Raw genomic sequence first — 17514 nt, forward strand, 5'->3', positions numbered from 1 at the left:
CCTCCAAAAGAAATTTCATCCATCTTCATCTCAGAAGCAAAACTTTGCCAGAGACCTCGGTGACTCTCCGCGGGGCGAGAGAGGACGGAGGAGAGAGGGAGAGAGAAGGTCTGTGCAGGGAAGCAGGACGAGAACAACAACAGGACAAGAGAGAGAAGAAAGGAGGAGAGTGAGGATGGATGTCTCTGTGTCTGCGAGGGCAGACAGGCAGAACATGACATCAGAGAGACAGAGACAACACATGAACACAACCTGAGGCTCCACCTGCACACAAACACACCACAAACACACACAGCCCCAACCACGCTCAGCCAATCACATCTGCCCTGTGAAAACCTCTCAGCCCAAATGGTAAAATGTTGAGTCACGAAAAACTAGCTTTACTGACGGAATGAAATGTTGTCACAACAGAAATATATCTGCATCAGCTTCTCAGCTGCAGACAATGTTCTCCCAGTTAGAACAATAATTATTCGATCAATCATTCAACAACTACTTTTATAATCACTGAATCTAATTTTACTCATTTTTCAAACGCTTTCTGATTGCAGCGTCTCTCTCGTGAGGATGTGATTCTTCTCTCTCATATTTTTTAAGAATATCTTTGTTTGATTTTTTGCCATTGGTTTGATAAAAGGAGGAATTTAAACATAAACACGGCTACAGGAAATTACGACGAGCATTTTTACACCAATCTCTGACATTTCACAGACAAATGGATTAACTGGGTAATCAAGAAAAAAAATCGAACACACACACCTCTACTTTAAACAGTCCAGCTGTCAACACACACTGCGTAATGGTTTGTGTATTATGGCGAACGTGACGTGTGTGTTGTGTTGTCAAAGATCAGGAGACACAACCAAATACACAAACACGCTGCAAATAGCACAGACAACGATAGTGTTTCCAGGGGACACTTAAAAATGCAGCACGTTTTTATATTTGGTTGTGTTGTGAGTATTTGCAGCACGTGTCTAAATGATGGAAGTGTTTTCTGAATCTGTTCGCATGTGTTTTCTTAAGTTGCAGTGTGTTGACCTCTGTGGGCCACCGTATCATTGACACATTTGTATATATACTCATGTATTTCAGCCCGAGGACACATCGACAGCCTGTAAAAACAACACGACTTCTCGACTCAACGTTGCACATTTGTAACCAAGAAATCATCAAGAAATCAACATGTTTGACCTCAGAATCAATAAATCCACACCGCGTGGGCTGAATGTCTGATCCACTTTTCGTCATTTCGATATTTTGCGCCTGGAACAAATTGTTGGACTTTCACACCAGCATCTCCCAACCCCCGGGAACGAGCGAGAAACAAACGGTTAACGATCAGGAATCGGTGAGAGTTCAACACGTTGCATCACAAAAACGAGAGACAAAAAAACAAGAGACAACAGATCCTGAGGCGGGAAGGAGTGAGGTTTAGGAGGAAGGAGGGAGGGAGGAGGCGGAGAAACAATTTATGCCCTGAAGAGTGAACGATTCTCCCAGATATTCTTCAAGGCTTCAGCTCCTTCATCTGTCCCTGCGTCTCCCCCGCAGCTCCAAACAAACCACATCAGAGCGGAGCCGACCTTCACAGGCTCTGAGGCGGATCTATACTGCAGTCAGAGCCAGTCAAACACAACATGGCTGCTGGGAGTTTAACTCAGCCTCCCTTCACACAACACGCTTCCTGGTAATTAACGGACTCTGTGCAGACAGGCTTGGAGATGTGGGGATGAGGACTTTTGGTGTGGGTTTAAGTGTTTCAACCGTTCAAACGAAAGAGTTTTAGAGCCGTTTGCTTCCAGGAGTCGACACCTGATGTGAAGAGATGAGGCAGAAACAGAATTCAGAGGGTTCCTGTAGTGTCTGTTCCAGAGATGTATTTAAAAACCTGAATTTTTAAAAAAGGAACATGGCCGTGCTTTGTCTTCACATCTCTCTGCTCATCGATTTCTAAAGTTTCAGATCGATTCATTTTCACCCAGGCAGCCGCCGGTGTCACTTCATCTCCTGTAGACGAATCAGTCAGCTTTTATTTTTTGATCATTACAACGTTACTCTGGGGTAATACAGATGAGTTCAAGGATGGTTCTGGAAACTTGTGTCAGTGTGGATAACAGCGTTCGCTCAGTGACTTAAAGTCTCTGGATTCGCTCATACGGGCGTCGTAATCTAAAGTCTTAATTAACCCTTTGATGAAAATCAAGTGGGATAATATTGTATATCGTGATATTTGGGCTGGACTGTATCGAGATAGTAAATTTCGGATATCGCCCGAGCCTAGTTCCAGCAAGAACTGCAAGGACTGTCTGAACTAGGGGAATGTGTTGCTGGAGGGAGGCTAGAAAGTATGCTTGGAAGTAAAGCTTCACCCGATGTTGAAAACAGTTTTCAGGTTGGGTGGTTGTTGTGTGCTCCCATCTCTTTCATCCACACCCTCCAGATCTCCCAGGGCTACTTTGTGTTGTGATCAAGGTTTTATGAATCAATCATATACCCTTCAATGATGCAAAAAACTTGAAGAGACTTTTCCTACTGGCCCCTGCATCAAAAAAAAAAGTTGTTTAACAAGATGTTGTCTGTGTTATCAGCTTATCTGCAGCAAGTTTCCAGTTTCTGGAAGATGATTTTCATAGAAAAGAACTGAAATAAATCAATGAACTAATGGAGGATTTGTAAAAAATGATCAGCAGGGATTGCAAAGCATAAAGAACGTGTTAGTTCTTTAAAATATACAGTATTTATGGGCCAAAGAAAATCTCCACAAATGAGGAACATTATTTCTCCTTTAACTGATTTTCCTATTAGGATGTAAAAAGAAACAGTAGGGCTTAGCATGAGGATTGATCAAGATAAAGAGCTCTCCACAGACGAGCAGTTCACGGATCAATAACGCGATACAATCCAAAAAACTGAATCACAATCATAACAGACAGACTATCTCCTGCCTAATATCAGCTTCATCATTATTTCACTGCTGCAGTTATTTAAGGAGGAGGAGGATTCGACTGAGGACAGGAAGTAAGAAGTTGAACTGTGGTGAAAACTTTTAGTATCAGTCCTCACACCTCGGCTGTGAATCTTCACACACCTCCCACGATCCTCGTTGTCACGAGACAACACAGACTCGCAGCAGGAAGTGAACCAGCTGTCCTGACACACACACACAGTAAATATGGTTCAGCTGTTGTCTCCTTTTAATGAAAACAAGAAACTTCACTGTTCTGCGTTTTCTGCTGGGTTTTGTGTCCAGGTCCAAACTTACTAATCAAAGGAGACCAGACCACATGATGTCCACATTCCAGACCAGCACTCTCTTGACCCTGTGACCTCTGACCTCTCTACCTTGAGGTTAATACAACCTGGTTGAAATCTATGTTTTGAATGTGTGTAGGAGAGGGTGTTTGTTCAACAATGCAGACGACTTTGAAGCGTTTACAACCATCAAGCTCCACCTACACCTGAGGTCACTAATAGGCGGACCGGTCTGGGTCAAGAACCAGACGCCGTATCTATACTACACCCCCGGAAATTATTCTTCTCCAGCCTTTGCAGCCCAGGAAACTCAGACCAATAGAGTGTTGTAAATCATCTCATGTGATGCTTCTTATCCAATCACTGAGTGAGATACACTCACAGCAGAGAGACCTATAACTGGACCTCTTTGAATTTTAATTGCATACCCCCATCCCACACAATAAAAAAACAAAAAGTGACAGACAGTGGCAGCCTAAAATACTGTTTTCAAAATTGAAACTTGATCATTTTCTACATTAAAGCTAAATGCAGTTTTCCATTAACGCCTTCTGCTCAGTCAGTTTCTACTTTGTAGAAAACTCTTTGGCAACAAGCAGCAACTTCACACAAACAGCTGCACCTCTGCTCTTAAGGAGTGTTCATATTACAGATGTCACAAGAAGCAGCACTTCAGCACCAAGTCCTAAGCATGGCGGTACATGTTGTACAGTATGTATGTATGTAGATGTTGCTGGTACAGGAGATGTGATTCTTCCAGGACTGACAAAGGAAAACGTAATAATCCTACAAGTGTTCTGGTCTGACCTCGGACACAAAGGGAAGAAGAAGACGACAGACACAGTAACTATAGCGACACCATGTACAATGGCGACGGTAAGTGCAGGTGCAGCAACAGGTCCACCACAAGTCGTGGAAAAGAACCGAAGATGCTGCGTTTTAGACGGATCATCAGGGACGAGTTCTAGACGAACAGAAAACAGGAAACAGGTCAGAGATAGACGTCCAGATCTGCACACACACAGAGTTCAGGCTCAGTGAGTCTCAGTTGTTTGCTGAAATCTTTCTGTTATTGTTTGTGAACTACAGCAGCTGATGCAACATGATTGAATACAAATTTGAAGAGAAGACACAAGTGGACTCCGACAGGTTCACGTCCACTACAGAATCCATCTACTTCATAACTGTAGAGACAGAAGGAGCAGAGACAGAGAGAAGAGGAAGAGGCTGAACACACACACACACACACACACAGACAGAGCTCTTTTTTAAAATACTTATTAATGGAACGGACATTTTCCAAGGGACATTACCATGAGGGTCAAGATGATATATATATATATGTATTTTGACGTACAACAATGAGGTAAATGGAAATCTTTTTTTTCTTTTCTTGCCTGGTTGAATGTGAGTGACGTCCTGTAAAATCTGTGGAAGGTGAAGTGATTCATGGGTCTGAACATTTATGTGTTGACAGCAGAGAATCGTTTCTAAAAAAGAGGAGCAGATGGGTCTCGTCTGTTAGAACAAATTCATCTTCTGAGTTACCATTAATTTGGTTGGATATGACGGACATGAAGCAGCCTGAATAATACCGCTTTAATTAATATATGAAAATACAAGACTATGATAAAATCTTACATGAGAAGAACAGATTTTTCTCAGTATAGCAAACCTCTTCATGGAGCTCTTACACACGGGATTTCATCTACAATAACTCCTAAGAATTTTGTAAATGTGAACTTTGACCTCGTTCAGTCATGTGACCTTGTGTAGCCTGTACGCTGACTCTCCTACAGAGACTTAAATAGGAGCAGGTGAGGTGTATTTGGAGCGACAGCAGCTGCTCTCCCTCTCTCTCTCTCTCTTTCTCTCTCTCTCTCTGACTGATGGAGGGAAACATCTCTCTTTTATTTCTCCTCTCATGTTAATATCCATCCTCTGTCATCTCTCCTCTTTCTCCTCATTTTCTTGTCTCTGCCTCCCTAATTTCCTCTGAGCGCCGCAATTTATTTTGAAAATCACTTTTCTGTGCAAGGCGCCGAGCAGCTGAAGCAGCTTCTCTCTGCGGCTGTCAGAGCACTTTTACACTTCCACACAGAAACTTCTGATCGACTGCACACACATTACATGCAAATGAGGGTTTTTTTTTTTTTTTCCATCAGTGAATAATTCCATTTTCCTTTATGTAAAAAACATCAGGAAAATGGAGAGAGGCTTTTTGAGGACTCATTTCTGCAGGTCAGAGTTCATGCTTTCATCTTCTCTCTGTTATTATAAAACTACAGACATCATGCAAACACCATGCATTAGAAACAACAGACACGACTTCACAGTGAGGGAGAAGCAAACCTCTAGTTTGTGTTCTCGTTCAAACGATTCATGCATCAAGAAGAGTCAGTTTGACAGACTATCCCACAAAGTTTGACATTCTTTATTTTGCAAAATTGAAATGAACTACAGTCAAGTGAAACCAGGTCTAAAACTGAGACACACAGCATCAGATGAAGATAGAAAGGCTGATTCTAATAGCAAACTGAGATCTATTAGCACGTGCTGAAGGAAACTGTGGGGTGACATTATCACTGACACACTGATCCGCACGACGCCACATGTGTGTATCCAATCGATCGACTGGTGATGAACAGAAAATTAACGTTAAACATGTTTTCTGAATGACTTTTATTTTAATATATATTTTAAGGAGACAGTGTTGACAGATGTCAGAACATCTGGTTTAAACTGTAGTTTCTATCGCTCTATATTTCCAATGTACAAGATCCAACACTCAGGGTCGCAAATTCAACTCCCACTAGTACTTAAAATACCGATGATGACGTCATCCAACACACACACACACACAAACACACAACAGGATGCTGCTGTCTGTCATCACTCTCCATGTAAGTGTGTTTCCTCGACCTGAGAGTCACTCACACACAGTCTCTCTCTCTCTCTCTCTCTCTCTCTGCCTGCACCACTCTCTCCCTCAGACCCTGTTGGTCCTGCAGCAGATGTTGGACTGAGGTTGAAGACAAACACAGCTGTACTGATGTTTGAACATCACCACTGTTTGTTTCAGTCAAACTGTGAATGTGTGGCAGATAATGAGACATCTGCTCAGCTACCTGTCAGCCAGGACGAAGCCTGGTCAGCATTAAAGCCACAGTCCAGCCGAACACTGACCCATCAGACTGTCGTATATTCACCGTGCAAAAGGCTGCGCATCACTTCATATTTATTAAGAAATAGAAAAGCCTGAAACAGACTTGGGTGGAAATGTGTATATTCTGTTGAAGCTTCAGAGTGAGAGCTTTTTTATCAGCTGTCTCTTCTCCTGTCTCCTCCAGGATGTAACAGCTAAAGATGGATGATCTCTTATTTTGGCGGGGGGGGCAAAAAAAACAAAACAGTCTATGTGCAGGATCAAATCTCTGCTGCTGCCTGAGAGTCACTGTTTATCTCCTCTCTTACATCCAGAAAATCAACATGAAGCAGACGACTGAGAACAACACGTCAACTGTCACACGTCACTTTTCAAACTCAGGTGACACCTGTGATCCAGCTGCTTATTTATCAGATAACCATTTATCTGTCTCTCTGTATTTTTCCATGTGTTTCACAGTATTTTAAATTTATCCGGGATTTTATCTCCGTCCTCATCTCCCACATTTAAACAGAAAACCTCTTCCTCTGCCAAAGCATCGATTCTTTCTCTGCGGGCAGCAGGAAGTTAGAGTCTGCTGTGAGCCAGCTGTCAGTGCACTGCATCAGCAACATGCACACACACACATCCAGCATCAGCAACACACACACACACCTGGAGAGAGAGGGCGGTGAGTGTTGTGTTGCTGCCAGCAGATGATCAATAGAGCAGGAAAAGAAGCTTCATAGAGACACAGAGGTCACCTGGCAGTAAGTGTGTGTGTGTGTGTGTGTGTGTGTGTGTGTGTGTGTGTGTGTGTGTGTGTGCGTGTGCTTGGCAGGCAGCCATGTTGGAAGGTGTCTCACTCAATACGAGTTGTGAGAGACAGAAGAGGATGAGTCGACAATTAGCTCACACACACACACACACACACACACACACACACACACACACACACACAGAGCAGTCCAATAAGATGGAACACAGCCATCACTGTCTCTCCCTCTGTCACTTCTCCTGCAGCCTCAGATGTTTCAGTCTGAACTTGTTTTCTTCTTCAAGCGTCGACACTGTTGTTAACAGATCCGCCACAAACCACACCGAAGTCGCAGCTCCACACACACCCTACCTCTTCACCCATAGCTGGGAGTTAGGGGCTGAGTCAGGCACTGCCAAGACGGCGACGGCGGGGCAGTTCTCTCTGAGCTTCAAAACTGCTCCTCAGAAACCTGTGGAGGCGACCTCCATCTTTATTTACAGTCTATGATATTTCTGCTGTTTGCTGTAGTGGACAGTGGATTTTTAACAGCTTTTACTCTGAAAAACATTGAGACTGAACCTGGCAGGAAATCAGCCGAGAATGAAAAGGGGCTAAAAAGCTAAATCTGGACCAAACCGAGCTGACTCGTGGATGGACTGGTGCCTAGCTCATAAGCAATCAAAACACAGCATGTACATCTGACAGCTTTGAAGTTGCTGAACCCCCTCAGTGAAACATGTAACTGTGGAGAGGAACTCCCAACATGTCGGACCGCTGCTTTACTGTAAAAGCTGTATGTGAGTGTGTTTAATGTATTATACAGCAGTTGTTTACCATCCATGTATGATTCAGACATTACAAACACACAGTGTGTTAACCCGAGGGCGAGATAAATTAACACGGAGAGAAAACTGAGAGAAAAAGAAAGGGAAAAAAAATCACTTTTCATTCAAATCAATGCAGCTCAACAAAATAACATCATGACTTCAGAAGAAGAGATAAATACGGAGAGTGAAGCTTCACCACCATCTGTAGATGCTGGTTCTCTTCTCTGTCTGAGAACTAACAGGCTGAATGGGCAGAGTCTCAGTGTGTGTCTGTTAAGACTGAAACATGTCGGATCAGATATTTGATGACAGGCTGTTCGAAGTGCTGGGACACAGCTGTGTGTATAGAGCCAGATGTTGCATGCAATGATAAAAACATTCACGCAATGAGTCAAGTCACAAAATACGCTGTTTGTCCATGTGCTTTAACAGGGTTTTTCCTGGCCGAAAATTAGGCAGGGTGGTAGTAAGCTGTATGACCGGGGGGGGGGTCCCGTATTGATTCAAATCCACAGAGTACAGAGAAAACAAGTACTAGAATTTTCCTGTATCAACACAGGACGCAGCATTTTATTTTTAAATACGAAACAATCCTGTCGGCCACAAAATCAGGTTGCCGCCTCCTTCCGCAGGTAGAAAATCCAGCGGGTTCGTATTCTTTCGCCTGATGCACGGATTATGATACAGTGCCACTACATTGCCATGGTGGCATACAGCCGCAATTGCAGTTACAAACGTCCAATCCACCGAGTACCGAGAAAACAAGTAGGCCTACTACAATTTTGTAGGTGAGGCGGATGCCTCCCAATTCTCTATGCAGGAAAAACCCTGTATGACAAAGTTGGATCATCAGATCACCCACCTCCACAGGCCACTACCTCTCTGAGTGAACACTGCCACCTTTAACGGGAATATAACAACTACTATTCTCTCTGCATTAATTCTCATTCTCACTCTTGTTCTCATTGTGACTTTAATCAAAAAGTTCAAGTCTTTTTTTTTTTCCTGTGACCCAAATCCTCTCCTGACTTTTTGTGCAACCTCCACTGTTTTCATCATGTTGCGTCACAGTTACACTGCAATTTGCCCAAAGTGTCAAGACAAGCGAGGATGGAGAGAGCAGGAGAAGAAAGAGAGGAGGAGGAGAGGAGTGGAAATAAGATGTATTCATCCCCACAGGTAGGTTTGATTCATCACAGTGTAGCGCCCTGCAGCCACAGAGATGGGCAGGGAGCAGGGAGGAGAGAGGGAGTGGAAATCAAACATACACACAGATCAGATTAAAGGTCTGAGAACTTCCTGTCTTCTTGATTCCCTCGTTTTGTATCACTGAGCGCTACAATAACATCACACACACACAGTGTGAAAACAGTGTGCATCAGGATGCTCTGGTTTTCCCGATATGACCTCACCACCGTCTGTGTGTGTGTGTGTGTGTGTGTGTGTGTGTGTGTGTGTGTTTGCGTCTGCATGTTCAGCCTGATGCAACTTGCTGGAGTTTCTAACATCAGCAAAACTACAGTGTCTCCCTCAGTGCTAATGAAGCTAAAGGATGAGTCCAAGAAAAAGTGAAAGAGGGAGGGAGAGAGAGAGAGATCGTGTCTGTATGTTTGTGTGTGTGTCTGGGGGGGTGGTGGTGACTCCTGACTATTCCCACTGTATGTGACAGTGTATCATGTGACACCGTCTTCATTCATCTGCTGCTCTAACAGCCTCCTCTCTCCTGGTCTCAGCAGATCTTTGATCCAGCTGCAGGGACTCGCTCCATCAGTGAGGTCCAGCGCTGATGCTGGTGAATCCGGTTTGGATCTTGTCGGGTGGGGCTTAGATCAGAGATCTGTGCGGGACGGTGAACTACTTCCACACCAAACTGGGAAAAACCAACAGCCTACCCCAAACTGCTGACAGGGCGTGTCCATATACTTTTGGTCATATAGTGTACATTGGATTATAGGTTTGATTCCATGTGGAAAGTCAGTTCAAATTCCAGGGAAAGATGTTGCTATGATAAACAAACGATGATTACAAGTAGGAAAATAAAACTATTTGTTTAAAGTTTGGAAAGGTTGTTAAACTGTTGTGGCAGCACCCATCACACTTTCCATTTCACTACCTCTAAAGGGAAACAAAAGAACCCAAAGCAGGAAAAAAAAGACCCAGACCGGCAGTACACAAATTGGACAGGGGGTGTCCACATACTTTTGGCCACATATGCTTTATTTCCTTTATGTCGGAGGACAAGTGTAAACCTGGGACAGGTGTAGATTTGTGTTTTGGAAAAGTTCAGTCACATAGTCAGTTACACAGGAGAGAAAATGAGAGACAGACTCCACTGGGATTAAAAGAGAGAGAAAGAGAGTGAGAAAGCCCCAGAGCTTCAACACACACACACACTAATTACCTGGTAGCTAATTAACACTACTCTGAGTGAGTATGTGTCACATACAGAGATCACAAATGTGTTAAGCCACCAGGATTCATCATTTGGGGCTTTTATTTTGAAGAGCTTCTTCTTACTGTCACATGATGATGTAGCAGGAGCCTTGGCTCCAGCGCTGCCTTGCTCAGAGTGAGGAGTGAGGTGAACCTCTCACCTCAGTCAGACCCAGACTTCACCAATAAAACATCAGAACATAAAAACCAGACGACGCAGATTAACAACAACACAACACTTCAACACAAACACACACACACACACACACACATACAGGCCAGCACCTGAGGCACAGAGACAAGCAGCTTCTATAACACAGGCACTTTATCTGTCACAGCCACTGTCAAATACAATTACAGGCTGATATCATGGTGGGGGGGGATGAGGGGCGGCGTGGGGTGGATGGGGGTCTGGCAGGCCTCGGGACAGGAGTCGTATTTTCAGGCCGATTAGAGCAGTGATTTGGACGTCACGCCTGATTGTCACGACCGGACCGAGGCCAAGACCAGCTCGGATGATGAAACCACCGACGGGGGCCGTCTTTAAAACAACACCTGTTACTGAGCCGGGCTTGCGTTCACACACGAAGGGACGCCGTTTAAAAAGAATACACCACCGTAAAGCTGACTTTAAAATACCAAACTCTCCCACTCTGTAGTCCCCTCCACCAAACCATTATCATCCATCACTGACAATCTATACTTTCAGATCTGCAGTGGGGGAGTGGATTATGTTGTCTGCTTTTGGAAATTTGAACACACGATCCCCTCAAATCATGTCAAAATCCATTGTAGTTTTTTATTGTTATTATTGACATTTTTCAAGTCCTAACAATTCATTGTTTCAAGTGATTTATCGATCAAAAAAATCAAAGTGTGACTGGTCTCAGCTTCTTCCATGTAAGAATTTTCAGTTTTAAAAAAACCTTTGATAAAACAAGACATTTAAAGATCTCAGAGTAGCTATTTCACTGTTTTCTGACAATTTAAAGACTAAACAATGAATTGTTTGAGAAAAATAGATGACCTGGAGGTGAATCATAATGAAAATAATCATTAGCTGCAGATCTAATTCACTATAACTGACAGTAAAGAGCCACAGCAGCCTGTCAGGACGACAGTGAACTCACATCCACCTGTTACCACTTTTACTATCTACCTTTTATATAACCTAAGGGTCTACTGAGATCTGCCCACAACGACTGCACAGAGTAGTTAAGACTGAGTCACATAAAATATTCATTTACTGCATTCACATACAGAACAATAAGACAACCTGGGCAGCACTAAGGAGAGGTGCTGACTCCTCTCTCCTCCTATGCCTGGAAGATTATTCTATTTTGACACAGTAAAAAGGAAATACATATTACAACTAGAACTGTATTTCACTTTATCTCTTTGTCTGATGTAGGCACGTCAATTCTAAAACGCAACCCTGCCTTTATTAAGCAGACTGAGCAGACATCAGTGACCCACATGAAAATCACTTTCTTCTTCTTCTTCTTCTTCTACAAAAACAGAGCAGTGATATCAGACTGGAGATTTGTTATTTACCCTCAGCTGAAGCTTTGAATCGATACCCCGAGAGAATAAGTTGGATTGGTGCATCTTTTTCTACAGACAACAGAGTGAGGAAAGTCTCCATGAAGAGGCCTGTGACTTGACATCAGTCTGGTTTTTGTTTCCCCTCCTATTATTCTAGTGATCGATTCATCATTTCACTTTTTTTCAAGCACAAACATCAAAAAGTTCCTGGTTCCAGCTTCTGAAATATCAACATCTGCTGCCTGAATTCAGCACATATGATAAAACAAGGAGTTCAAGGATACCACTGTGGGCTATTGGAAGTTATGAAGGGCATTTCTACTCTCTCACAGACTTAATTAATCAAGAAAATAATTTTCATATTAATCAGTAGTGAAAATAATTATTAGCTCCAGCTATACAATTCAGTTTTCTATTGATCAGCTTATCGCTTGGCTTCCAGCATCGTGTGGAAGCGACAGAGTCAGAAGTGTTTCCACTTCCCTCCCTTCCTTTCCTAACTTCTTACAAGTTACCTTCCTCCTAGGAGATAAGTCAGGAAGGAAATGAGCAGGATGGGGGACACACACACTAGATTATTATTTGCCAGTGAGGACAATGATGAAGTTTAATTTCCACAGTTTCCTGCAGTCAGGAGCTCGGCTGCATCATCTCACACACACACACACACACACGCACACAGAGGATTAGAACAAAAGGCGAGTCCCGCGGCTCAGATTTGCACAGGAAACATAATGGCTGATGACATGAGGCAGTTTGGAGGCTTTCACAGCGACGCAGCTAATCTTCCTGCACTGGAATAACATTATTCTCTCCGCTTCCTTCCTTCCTCCTCCTCCTCCTCCTCGCCATCAGCCCGCCCACCGGGGACTCGCAGGTTATTGTGTCCGAACGCACCCCAAGGTTAACACATACACACACACACAATGGAGCAGGCAGCGGTGAGCGGACAGCCGGGTGATTGGCTGCTCCGGTGACAGATTTGTGAGGCAGGTGTTTGCTCTGAGTGGGATTCAAAAACCACACAAGGAGACGTTTTAGTTGGTAACACCTTCACACACGGTCCGAGTGAACAATGGAGGACCCAGTCTAGACTGGAGGGGGGTGAAGGAGGGGAGGGGGATGATGGGAACTAAGGTTTTGGTGTTAATCCTGGTTTATTTGTGTTTAACAAAGACGCAGGTGAACTTTGACCTCCGACTCACGATCACACACCAAAACAAAGAGAAATCCAGAGGAGTAAATATTTGTTTACCAGTGTACAGTGGGGGTCATGTGATCAAAGATGTGCTGTATGATCTGATTATTAACAGTCCACTGATAATCAGTTCACTGTACAACAAAGAAAACCATCAAATCCTCACGTGAAAAACGGCAAACAGCAAATGTAAATTTTCATTAAAAAAAATGATCAATTAATTATCAAAGTAGTTACTGATTAATTTTCTGTAAACTGACAATCTATTGCAGCTCTAAACAACACCAGAGCTCCATTAGTTCAAATACAAAAACACAATATGGAACCATTTTGTCAGTTTTAGCGAAAGTGTGATAAAAGCATTATTTAAAGTTTTTTAAGGCTGAAACTGTAAGTTGATTTATCAAATCGTTAATCAGCATAACTGTTTGATGATTCATTAATGGTAAAATAGTTTTGGAAAGTTTGGATAAAAGACACAGGAAGAGGTCACCGAGGACATTTCATACAATAAATGATTCATTCATTAATTAAAAATGGCCAACAGATTAATTAATAATGAAATGATTAGTTAGAGCAGATCTGTCCTTGTGATGTTCATATGAAAAAGTAAATTCAATAAATATATTTAAATATAGTTTTAAGTCCAGTGCTAATATCTGAAGATATCTAATATAAGTCTCAGCATAAATGTGAATTTATATGTTTTAAAGAAAATAAAACACTGACTCAAACATCATCTGAATGAAAATAAGTCGGTGCATCAGCTCATTTTACCACCTTCATGATTCTGTGAGGTTTTCCACGTGGGAATAATAAATGTATGTTTGAAGGTCATGTGACTCCCTCAGCTCATAAACATTTATTTCAGGCTTTAAAAGCTGTAAAAACTATTTTCCCTCTGACTTGAACCTGCGTTATATTCTGTCAGTTCATATAAACACGTTCAGTCGGTCTAACTTTTATTTCTTTATGGTTTATTTATAGTCAAACTGAACAGTGTCTGACAAGCAGCAGCAGCTGAGGCTGCTGACTCAGTCCTGCAGCTTCACTCTGACTCTGATGCCAAAAAGCATCAGTGTTGACATTAATAATTCAATATCCTGCTCATAATTGGTGGTTAATTGGCACAACGGCGTCCTTCCTGAAGTGACGGCTGTGTTTCACCGACTCCACTTCACTTTATTTCAGACCAGTGATAAAAACATGAAGCAGCAGCAGGACAGCAGCTGACGCACTGACTGCTCTCTCTCCTCCTAAATTGACTGCTCAAACTTATTCAGCTAGATGATGGCCTCCTTAACGAGAGGCCAATAAAAGCCACTTAAGGACAATTAAGGTTGTTTACTCAGAGAATTTACCCTTAAATCCTGATCTGACCAGAGGGTCTTATCAGCTCAGATGACCCCAACAAGAGCCAATGTGGTGGTTTCACCCTGAGGATCTACACTGTAAAACTAGGGAGGGTCGGATGTGGCGTTTACTGTACTGGTACTTCAGAATTATTTAGCATTTTTTTTACAGTGTTTATATATCTTTAATTGAAAAGGTTTTAATATGTACATCTTGGATTCCTCTTCTAAAACAGTAAATTATTTTCCTTCATTTAGGCTCCAAAAAGAACACGATGTACAACCAAGCACCAATTTCCCATCACAGTGCAGGTTATCAGTGGATACTGATACTGATTCATTGGACAACATATCGTCTGATAACGACCTTTACACAAAAAATCTGGATCATATCACGTTACCAGCAAGGGTTAAGTTTTCAATATGGAGGTTTTTCTGCCTGCAGGAAGAATAAAAGACTAAATGCCACTAACCAGCCAGTTATTTTCTCATCTTACAAAAAAACATCAGACAGTAATGAAAAATGTTGATGAAATCCTGTTTTGTAAAATCAACAAAACCCAGAGAACATTCAGTTTATAGACAAAATAACAAATCCAAAGTGACCCAAAGGATCAGCTGATAATATTTCTTGCGAGTTAATTTTCTATCCATGACCTCACTGATTAATCGACTGTTTCATCTCTAAATATCAACAACACCTGACTGAACGTCCTGCGTCGACACATCATCACCATGATGGTGTAGATAAATGAAGTCTGGATTTCCTAAGCCGCTCTAAAGGATTGGGACTGAGTCCGATCCAGGACATTTTAATGGATTATATTGGCAGAATAAAGCCAGGCGCCTCCTCTGTTAGTTTGTGACACTGATTGGCACAAAGTCGAGTGGTTAGGGTGCATACCACATGGGTTCAAATACCCTGAGCAGTGAAGACAGGGTCCTTGGTTTGAATCGCGGCTGGCCGTACCATGTCATTGCATTGCATGCATTGCATGTTGCATGTCATTCCCCTACTGTCTCTCCCTGCATTCTTGTCTGTCTCCACTGTCTCTATCTAATAAAGGCTTGAAATGTCCCAAAACAGTCGCATAAGTTTAAAAAACAGTGCTTTAAACTATATACTCAATATATATTCTTACTTTTTAAAAGACTCAATGGGATTAGAAGCAAAAAATAAATATTTACAGGGCTAAAACTGAAACTATGAATCCATTAATTAACAAGAAATAATCAACAATAACTTTTAATAATCAATTATTTGTTAAAATCATAAATCTGCGGATGTCAGCTCTTTCAATGTCCAGATATCCTGTGTTCATTTGTCATGACAATAAACTGACAGTGTTTGTGTTTGACTGTTGGTCAGATAATAAAACTACCTGAAGATGTCACCTCTGACTTCTGGAGCTAGTAAAGGGCAATTCTAACTATTTTTGACCCTTAATCATTAATGAAAAACAAAGAATTAGTCAGTAATGAAAGAAACTGATGGTTGCAGCTCCTCTCTGAGCAGCTCCAACTGCTGCCAGAGCCTCCCCGCTGTGCTGTGTTAAAGAACTGGACCCAGAACAAGACAAATACTGGATCAGACTCGCTATGGTGGATATTTACCACTTGCCGATTATTAAAGCACTTGGATCCGGATCGCAAAGAACGAGATGGAGGCTGCTCTGTTCCCAGTCCACACATCCCAGCCTACCTCTCCTGTTTACCCTTACAGCAGAGATAAGACAAAGACACCCGCCCAAACACCCGCCCCGAGTCTGAACCAGCCTCCGTCTGCAGCTCAGGGTGTAGAAAGCCAACATTTAGACTAACATGAAGGTTTTCTCTGTGCATGAGGCGCCGAGGGGAGGTTTTATCAGCAGGAAGAGAAAGAGGCGAATCACCCCCCGCGAGACTCAGTCCTGCAGAGCTCGGAGAGTCCGTGAGCACGGGGCTGGAAGTTCCAGCATCAGGATGCAGAGAGGATGACGAGGAGGAAGGTGACTGGAGTTAATGAAGCTTTAGAGACACGCTCTTGACTCTTCGGCGGTTTGTTGTTGTGGCCGCCGCGCGTGGTGATTGACAGCTATCAATCAAAGCTGTCAAACGCGCGCACGCTCCAAAAAAGACACACACAGTCACACACACGTAGTTCATCCCAAGAAATACACAAATCAGACCTGGTGCACCCCCCCTTCCTCATGCACGAACACATACACGCACACACATATACACGCGCACACACACATATACATACATACATGCACACACACAATCAGCAAAGGGGCAAATACCGGGGTATGCACGCGCACACACAGTCAGTGACGGGAGAAGCAGAGACGCGGGGTTTCCTGCAGGAAAACGGCAGAAGAAGAAGAACAAACTCACCTTTCTGTGTCCACATCTCCAGAGACCGAAGACAGGCGGGAGCCGGACTCCGCTCCGTCTCCGTCCAGCACGAGCACTCACAGGCACATTAATCCACAACGTCTCCGCTTATTTCCAAAAAACGGGACCAAACCGGTGGGAAAATCCTCCTTCAGCCCCGAGCCGGTTCAGGCATAAATCCACTGATAGAGAGCTGACAGAGAGAAGAGACAGACAGGGAGGTGATGTGTCCGGTCCAGGTCCTAACGACACACTGAGGCGTCTCTCAGCAGCCCAGCGGGTCCGGCTCCTCACCACGCCCTCTTCATTATCATAATAGACCCCCTGCAGCCAATCAGAGGGCAGGACATACGTCTAACCACACCCCTCTTCAATTTAAAGTCACTGTATTAAATTTAACTGTTTTTTTTTTTTTTTTCTAAATGCGACTCAATAAATAAAAGACTGATGGATGAATCATAGAGATAATTAGTAAAATAATATTTAAACACTTTGACAATGTCAGTAGAGGAAATTCTGTTTTATATTTCTTTTATGTTTTTTGTTTTCTGTTTTCATCATAATCATCTTTTCTTTTTCTTATAAAAAATATTTAAAAAAATAGAACCTTACATTGATAATTT

At 42.8% G+C, this 17514-nt stretch overlaps 1 protein-coding gene across 1 annotated transcript in view; it reads right to left on the bottom strand.

Moving 5' to 3' along the window:
- Window positions 1-17122, bottom strand: part of LOC111647356 (semaphorin-6D-like) — a 171299-nt gene extending 154177 nt beyond the window's left edge. The window contains exon 1 of the mRNA XM_023396955.2: window positions 16892-17122. The gene's annotated coding sequence lies outside the window, so the exon portion shown is untranslated. The remainder of the gene's footprint in view (window positions 1-16891) is intronic.
- Between the last annotated feature and the right edge of the window lie 392 nt (window positions 17123-17514).

Source organism: Seriola lalandi, unplaced genomic scaffold (assembly GCF_002814215.2).
Source record: "Seriola lalandi dorsalis isolate HSWRI2012SDOR001 ecotype SW California unplaced genomic scaffold, Sedor1 jcf7180002054985, whole genome shotgun sequence".
Classification (NCBI taxonomy): domain Eukaryota; kingdom Metazoa; phylum Chordata; class Actinopteri; order Carangiformes; family Carangidae; genus Seriola; species Seriola lalandi.